The 9,124-nt window shown below is 47.8% G+C and overlaps 1 protein-coding gene across 1 annotated transcript in view; it reads left to right on the top strand.

Moving 5' to 3' along the window:
* The first annotated feature begins 473 nt into the window (after nt 1-473).
* si:dkey-82f1.1 (DENN domain-containing protein 2A) overlaps nt 474-9,124 on the top strand; it is a 36,891-nt gene continuing 28,240 nt past the window's right edge. The window contains 1 exon segment of the mRNA XM_056417203.1: nt 474-640. The gene's annotated coding sequence lies outside the window, so the exon portion shown is untranslated.

The raw sequence follows: 9,124 nt of genomic DNA, 5'->3' as shown, positions 1-9,124 counted from the left end.
GCGGTGGGGGGGTTAGGTGGGTGGGAGGAAGGAGATGAAGAGGGGAAGGAGAGGGGAGGGGGGGGGGTGATGATGGAAAATAGAGAGCGAGGAGAGAGAGGAGCGAGGAGGGAAGGAGGGAGGAAGGGAGAAAGGGGAGGGGGTGGGAAAAGTTTGAGAGAGAGAGAGCGAGAGCGAGAGGGAGAGAGAGGGAGAGAGAGAGAGAGAGAGAAGGGGCCGGCGTCATTGAGAGAGGGGACTCCGTGTGAGTGAGTGCGCGTTTCGGAGCCGCGCGCGTGGAGAAAGAGTCGTCAACAGTCCGGCGGCGCAGAGGCCGGGGACGGGAGGAGGGATCTCTCTCTGACTTTGTGCCTCTTTGCAAAACTTTATCGTGCCTCTCCGAGTGTGTGTGTGAGGTGCAGGCGAGCGGGGAGGAGGAGGAGGAGGAGGAGGAGGGGGGGGGCGGCTATGCAAAGTGAGAGAGGTCGGCGGCGCAGGGTAGCGGTGTACAAACCCGGGTAGAGAGGAGGGGAAAAAGAGGGGCCAGCTACTCGGAAGGAAAGGAACCATGCGAGTGGATGCTGCGTGCCGCGCGCTCCGGTTACGCACAATGAGAAACTACTCCGAGGGCACTTCATCAGGGCTCACCCACACCACAAAGGTAACGCGGTGAAGAGTTGGAGAGCACAGCATGTGCATGTACGTCATTAACGCATTGAACACACATGGGTTGAGTTTTATTACGTTATATATATATAGTCTGACAATTATTAATATGTATTTACCTGAGCTTTTCATCTTCATGCATATGCGTCAACTCTCATATTTTCTAATATGTGCATGCGCGTGCGTGACCTTGAGTGTGTCAGGGTGCATGTGTGTGTGTGTGTGTGTGTATGTACATAGTGTGTATGCCGCATGCTTGTCTAAAGCAACAGGGATGGTACATGTTAGGATGTGGGTTTGTCCGTGTTTATTTCAGTCGTATTTCATTCTGGACTTCTTTGGCCTCCAGTTAAAGTCTCAAACTGTCTGCTCCAAGTCCATTACTGCTGCCCACCAGAGGCTCATCCACCTCACTGGAGTATCTGAGTTCACATGAGCACACACACACACACACACACACACACACAGACCTACCCACACACGCGCTTATTCAACGAAAACAAGGTGTAGAAAAAAAGTTTGGTGACCAATTGGAGGTCAGTGTGCACCTAGACCAACATATTCCAAAACAACTCTGCTTATTAAAGGGGGGAGAGGGAGAATAGAGGAGAGGATGAGATGAGCATTCTTCACTGTGAACAAAGGCACCTCTTCATGCAGAGAGAGTCCCAGTGGCGGTGCTGTCGGTGAGGAGGAGGCAGGCAGGCCGGGGTGGGGACCTCCCCAGGGAGGACAGAGGAGTTCAGGTGGCTCCAAAGAAGTCCGTTTTTTAGGGGGGTAACAAGTGGTTTGGTGGATTCACGATCAGCCATGAAGGAAACTGTGCAGTCGTGTTGGAAAGTGTACATTTTGACCTGTGTTTTTTTAATCGACAAATAGGATGCCGATGACAATTTCAAGAAGTAATGTCAATAGTTTGTTGGATGTCTAAGATATATGACAGTGTTTCAATTGATGACAGTTTTAACATTTTCTTATTTGACCATCTTCCTCATTGTGGCCTCAGAGATATTCTCTGATATGCAGGAAGGGATGCAGTTTGAAATTTCAAGCATCAGCAAAGTTTGTTTTGAATATGTAGACGAGCTGTAAAACAGCACTACTGAATGAATGAATGATGAATAAATTAAACGGACTTAAAAAGGTGATATACTGTTTGAATGTATAACGTGAGAGGTTAAGAGGTTGATATGTTCCAGGAGCAATACAAAGGACAATGATTCATATCCTTTACCGACAAAAGATCAAGTCCGACTGTCTGGTAATTGCCCCATGTGGAGTTTTCATTGTAAACAATCACAATGTAGTTTATATGTATAAGCAGGATGCGTCCTTACAGCCTAACAACCAGCTTGAATGCATTTCTTACCTCATAAAATCATTGGCAGAGGCTTTTTTTCAAGTGTAAGTGAAGTATTGTGAATCTTTCAAGACAAACATCTTCTCTTACTTGCAGTATTGTTACTTTACTTCCCCCAACTGGCAGTAGGTGGAATTGCAGGACAGGGTTGATTTTCCAGCACTTATTAATAACCCTTTCCTTGAAGTGACATTTTATGTAAACACCCGTTTTATTCATTAACTACTTGGGCAAGTTAATATACATTCCTGATTATACTATTGACTTGTTTGGGAATGTCCACCTTCCGACTGCCCTCTGCCAAAAGAAACCCGCCATGTCTTCGCTGCCTCTTGCTCGTGGCATGCATACGCAATGCGTTCTTTCTGCACCGGCTGCTAGAACTCGTGATACGAAGCAAAATTCTAAATAACTCCACCACGGGACACCGTGAAGCTTTTGACCCACTGGTGTATCCGTGGTGCGACCGCGTCGCTTTCATTGGGGGTAACGGATTGCCTGCTGCATGTCAAACCACGATGCAACAGGAATCTCTCTCCTGTGTCCTATAAGCAATGACCCATAAGAGATGGTTATCAACCAGCCAACATAATCCATCTCAGCAGCTTTCTCTGGGTTTAATCATTGCCCAGCAGGCGAACTAAAAGGCCAACGAACAAGACCCTTTGGACGCGTAACCGTGGAACATTACATTTTATATTCCTCATTCTAATAGCGGTCAAAGTGCTTCTTTTCATATTGGCATAACACTGAACAGCTTCCGCAGGTCAGTGTTGTTGTTGTTTTTACGAACCACAGATCAAACATTCCTCTACTCTCCTGTGTCTCTGCTGGTTCTGGCGTTGTATTTACTTAACTGGCTTAAGTTGAGAGTGTATTGAATTGAGACTGCATGACTCTCCGCTGCTGTGAGGAGGTTTTATAGAGTTGGAGATAAAGACAGAGGGGCCGTCTGTCCGCTCGTCAGCGAGGTAATAAGTGGTGCCGCAATCTTGCAAAGGGCCTCTGGTTTGTGTGTGTGTCAAGAACCAATGCTACTATCACACACACACAGTCAGATTGGGTCGGGTGTTTACATTCTGAGGCTAACTGTCTGCATGACTGCTGTGTGGGACAATGTGCACTGTGGTGGAGAAGAGGGTATTTGTGACCCTTTTATTCTTCACTCGCAGAATAAACACTCTCAGTGGCTCTCTCTTCCTCCTCGAGAGATTCAGCCTGCTCCTCAGACACACTCGCTTTCGTCCTCAGGACATGTTGCTCTATTTGCATAATTTGCTCTTCTTTCACGCCCATTTCTGGACACGTCTCTTCGCTCTCCGTGACTCACGATCAGTGTTGCCAGGTCCGCGTCTTTCCCGCGGAATTGGGCTACTTTTGAAGTGTTGCCGCGGGTTGAATTTTTTGTCCGCTGGTTCGGGTCGACCTATTTTGCATGCAAATTACATGAATATCTTGAAATAAAAATCCATATTTTAAATGAAATAATTTATTTATACCCAAATCCTACCAAATTGACTCCAGATCAGCACGTACACACATGGACATGGACTTTAAAAGCAGTGTATATGGTTTGGCACGGGCATATTTCGAGTTCTGATATTGGGCTGGTTTTATTGGCCATTGGGCTGGTTTTGGGCTGGTTTTGATTGGCCATTGGGCTGGTTTTGTCACACAGACCTGGCAACCCTGCTCATGATCCCCCTTCGCATTAAACACGGCCTGACATATCAACACATGCAACCCACGAGGCCCACAATCTATTAAGTCGAGGTTAACGGATCGTTTTCTTTATATTAGCATGCATGCTCCGTTTGAAAACTCAAACGCCAGATGTTTAGCACCGTGACTAAGCCTTGTCATCTCTCACAAGTGGATCGGCTTGTTATTTCTTTTCTTTCGGAATTCACGCTGCAGCGGAGAAATCGGCCTTGACGATCGCTATGAGTCACCGGAGTGCAAATTCATCCAGGAAAACGGTGTTTAGCTTGATGTTGGCACGATGGCCCTCGACTCACAAGAGAGTTAACTCTTAGATTCCCGTTCTCCCCGCAGACACACAGAAGTCTGTATCCATATGTACAGTATAACGTGATAACCTTGGTGTTTATTCACAGTTTAACTTGCACTTGATTACATTCTCCTTCTGGATTCCCTGGCGAAGCGGATGCATCCAGTGACATCTGTCTCCCTCTATTCTTTTCCGCTCAGAAACGTGACAGCTGGCCTTTTTTTTTCTTTCGGAGGTTACAGCGTGCATATATACCCCTCCTCTTACAGGATCTGGCTTTTGACAGGCACTCTGCGGGGGCGGCCTGTAACTTAAAGACCCCACCGGGCCAATCTCCTGCCGTCCCCGAGCTGCTGTTGTCGCCACGGTGACGCACTCGGGGAAAAAGAATGTGTCCTGTGGCGATGGTGAAAGAATTCCTCTTGTTTCACAGATATGGTGGGTGGGGACGTATTGTCTGTGATGTTGGTAGATGGCCATGGGTTTAGTCATGATCAATCCCCCCCACCCCTCCACCCTCTTTCTCCCCACATACACAGATGCATGGGTAATGCATTCCACCAGTAACCTTTTTTTTGTGTGCGTCAAACCAACACGAATACTTAAAATACATGCATGGATCATGCATCCCGTTACACTGGATACTGGAGGCATGTATCCAGTTGGCACCTGGCCATGGTCATTTTTCATTCGATGCACCCATATATCCCTGACATGCGCTCACTTCCTTTCACAAAAGCCTGTTGCTTGCCAGCTGTTTCATCCGTCTGGCAGTTTCACTCTGCAAAGTGTCTCTACGTTGTGCGTTAATAAGAAACCGGAGCATCGCCCGAGAGAAAAATGGTTCTCGCGACTCTAATTGGGAGATATTTTCGCAGGAAACCCGGCCTTACCGCGTTGTTTACAGTACAGACGACGGCACAGAATGTGGACCGCTGAGCTCGGTGCGGAGAGATCGGTAAAGACGTCAGTTTGACGGCCGGGTGTCAGATGTGGGCCGGAGAGAAAACCCTCACGGCAAACCGACGCTGGTGAAGACCACCGAGAAGCCGAGAGTTTTGAGGCCTGGTTTGGCTTTGCAGGAACTTGCCCGCTGGCAGGTCTTGCACCAACCCCACCCACCCTCCCCTTCCCAGAACACACGCACAAACATGCAGGAAAACGGGCACAGGACGATGCAAATACAGACGTGGAAATACGGACCGCAACATGTACGCATAAACACACACACACAGACACAAACAGTGGACTTGTGCGTGAACATGCATTGACCATTTGTTTGACATCCCCAGTTTGGAAAAATGAACGTGCATGTGGCGGAGGAAAGGAATGCGTCCATCTGGGTTCAAAGTGTAACTCTAATGTGGCCGTGCAGCTCGTTGATTTAGGCTCCGGTTGCCACGGCATAATGAGCATTCCAAGCAAAATGGGAACGAGTTTACCGCACGCTTTGTCGGTTTGGCCGCGTGCGGCATGTGTGATATTCGAGATGGAAAAACGGCACGAGCGATGACCTTCAAATCGTCATTCGACGGCTCTTCTGTTCTTCTCTCCATCTTTCTCTTGCAGCCGTGACTGAGAATGTGAAAAATGTTGTTTACCTGTCAATTTAGGGATCCAACGGGAATTAAAACGACGTCTGGAGGTTCATCCGAGTGTAACACCTTAATGAGTAGATACTCCAGACACAAAGGTAGCTTTGATCAACCCGAATCATATCTAAACACCGTCTTGTTAAGCTCTAGAGCTGAGGAAGTTGTAGTTTTCTCTTTGTCTGTCTCCAGCGTGATGACGAGGGTCGGGTTGTAGTCAGTCCTTTTGAAAGTCTTCATCGAGGTCTTGTTCGGATAGGGATCGCCTCAAAATACATCAATTCTTGCATAAACAATCTTTTCTCCTTTTGATATTGCCCAGGATGTTTCCGTTGCTCTGATTTAATCTTCGCTAACTGCCTACAATTAGAACTACAAAGTACATTAGTTATATGTTTGCCCTGAGTAGAAGTCGATTGAAACGCACACCTTCTCGACCAGTTTAGTTTGGCTCGCTTCAGCAGTGCTAAACACCCCCTCTCCATTTCACTCTGTTTTCTTTTGTGTCCACTGGCGGTCTTGGCTCTGGCTCTCACTTGTCGGTCACGGGGTGTGTGGAGGTCAAAATACGTTGACTCTGGAGTTTACGCTCCGGAAGTGCACTTTCCCAAGCTCTCGCCTTCGCTCGGCTCCCCCGGGGGACTGACGGGCGAATTGTAAAAAAAAAAAAATGTTTCTGTGCAGGGGAGCAGGAGAGCAGGGATGGGACGGGGGATCTCTGGTGGGAATTCTCAGGCGGAACCCTTAAAAAAAAAAAAAGTGGGAGGGAGGGGGCGGGGGGTTGAACAGGAAGGAGAAGAGAGGATTTTGGCTTTGGAGCTCAACTCTTGACACTGTGGCTTGGAGGATAGATGTTATCTGGGGCCCAGAGAATAACGTGAGTGAGCTGAAGAAGCCAGGTTATTGTCGAAAAGGATCTGTAGGTCCACTTCCTGCTGCACCTTTTACTGTGGCCGAGCCTGTTTAAGAGAGGGAAGGTTCAGCCGTCAGGCTCAAAAATCTCAAATATCAGATGCAACACATACTGCTCGCTGTTGGGAGTCTCTCCCCCCCCCACTTGAATGCTGGTGCATTCAATGACACTTCCTTACGTGTAACATCCAGGCCCTCTGGGAGTCGTTAACAACAGAGACAGGCATTGTCCGAGGTCCAAGACACGCCAGGTCTGTGTCCTTTGTTTAAAGGAATAGTGACCATGTTTACATGCATTCGAATAACTGGCTTAGTCGGACTGAAATCGAATTATCCGTTTCATGTAAACACCTTTGTTCGACTATGTGCGGTCCGACTACGATCCGATTAACACCCCTGGATAACTCGATCCGGTCCGGTTGATAATTCGACTATCGCGGCATGTAACGGTGAATTGGATTAGGAACTGGACTTTGCGTCTTTGTGCATGCTCGAGATCCCGCCGCCCTCCTCCCTCCTCCCTCCCATGTCGTGACCCGGAAGTCGAAAGAGACGAAAGAGACAATAATGTCACTATTAACATCATGCAAGAATCGTAGAGGGATGCAGCTTCGCCTTGCTCTCTGTTCGCCATCTTTCTCGAAATGTTGATGTTGTTGGTTGTTGGTAGTGGTGAAGAGGTCAAATGGCTGTATCACCACGAGTTGAAATGAAAACAGCGCCACCTATCGTATCGGATATGACATGCTTTCGGCCAATGATTCGAATTCCTCACTGCCATGTATATTGGGATAACAGCTGATCCCCCAAAAGATAGCATAGTCCGACTAAAGCAAGATTCGAATTATACCATCATGTAAACGCACTGAGTGAAACACAGCGTTGGTTGCAGACGACAGCAGCTGTCTATGTGTGTGTGTGTGTGTGTGTGTCACCTGTGGCTGTTTATGACTTACCTTGCCCATTGAAATGTATCACAGCCTGCCAAACAGTAAGACTCAAAGCCAGGAGGAGCTCTATGGCCTCTGTTGCTAGGCGAGCTTTCCTGTCAATGGCCTTACTTACACCGTCAGTGATGATTTATGCCAACTGCAACCGCAGGTACACCTTCACCACGGTGTCTCACTGCCAGATGAGCCCGTGGCGTGCGCACTAATTTGTCTCTGGAAAGTGAGCTGAATACATGCAAAATGAATGGGTCAGTCGTCTTTCAGAATTATAAATATGACTTTTAACAACAGCCTGTAAAGCTGCAATAAGCGCCGCAAGGTAAACGCTGGAGGCATCAAGCTGTCACGCTCACGATGCCAATCAGATCTTTAACAGGTATTTCTGTTTATCTTTATTTATGGGGATGCGTGCTAACAATTAGCATAAAGCAACAGAACGTATTAGAACTTATTTTCAGAGCAATCCATCCAACAGTTGGCGGGAAAAATTGCCAGAGTTATTAGATTACATCACCCGGGAACTATACTATAATTACCCGTACGAACTCTGATGCCAATCCGTCAAGTCGATGTCGAGATATTCCACTGAAATAAGTGAAACGTTTGACCTGCTAGCCAGAGGAAAACATTACATGATTTCCAAAGTAAAAATCGTGAGTGTATTATCACACACACACACACACACACACACCCGATTCCGGCGTTGTGGTTTTCAAAGGCAGTGAGACAATCCAACAAGCCCTTTCGGCTGAGGCCTTTATAGCGTCACAGAATCTTTCGACGTTGGCTGAAGAGAACCACGTTTTGGGATTTTGACAGAAGCAATGTGGGATGACCAAAGAGAGAGAGAGAGAGAGAGAGCTGTTTGAAAGCAGAACCCTGGGATGTGTTGGCATGGGCACCGGTCTGCGGAGCCAGCCGGGTAATTGGAAGCAGACTGGGGAGTCAGGAGCTCGACTGATGGGAGCTCCTCTGTCTGTCTGAGGGGAGGAGGGGCTGCCGTGTCCGTGGGAGGGAGTCGAAGGACAGATGCGCCCGACGTAACACGACACCCGCTCCCAGATGGGGGGGATGGAGAGAGATTTGTTTGCTCTGCCTCCACGACGGATTCATCCTCCTCCTCCATTTTTTTCTCTCTCTCTCCTCATTGACCGTGTTTACATGCATTCGAATAACTGGCTCAGTCGGACTGAAATCGAATGATCCGTTTCATGTCAACACCTTTGTTCGACTATGTGCGGTCCGACTACGATCCGATTAACACCCCTGGATAACTCGATCCGATCCGGTTGATAATTCGACTATCGCGGCATGTAACGGTGAATTGGATTAGGAACTGGACTTTGCGTCTTTGCGCATGCTTGAGATCCCGCCCTCCTCCCTTCCTCCCATGTCGTGACCCGGAAGTCGAAAGAGTCGAAAGAGACGATAATGTCACTATTAACATCATGCAAGAATAGTAGAGGGATGTAGCTTCGCCTTGCTCTCTGTTCGCCATCTTTCTCGAAATGTTGATGTTGTTGTTGTTGGTTGTTGTTGGTAGTGGTGAAGAGGTCAAGCGGAAATGGCTGTATCACCACGAGTTGTAATGAAAACAGCGACGCCCATCGTATCGGATATGACATGCTTTCGGCCAATGATTCGAATTCCTCAC

This window comes from Pseudoliparis swirei, chromosome 6 (genome assembly GCF_029220125.1).
Source record: "Pseudoliparis swirei isolate HS2019 ecotype Mariana Trench chromosome 6, NWPU_hadal_v1, whole genome shotgun sequence".
NCBI lineage: Eukaryota > Metazoa > Chordata > Actinopteri > Perciformes > Liparidae > Pseudoliparis > Pseudoliparis swirei.
Note: the sequence above shows the minus strand (reverse complement) of the source record. Positions and strands in the feature narration are given on the sequence as shown.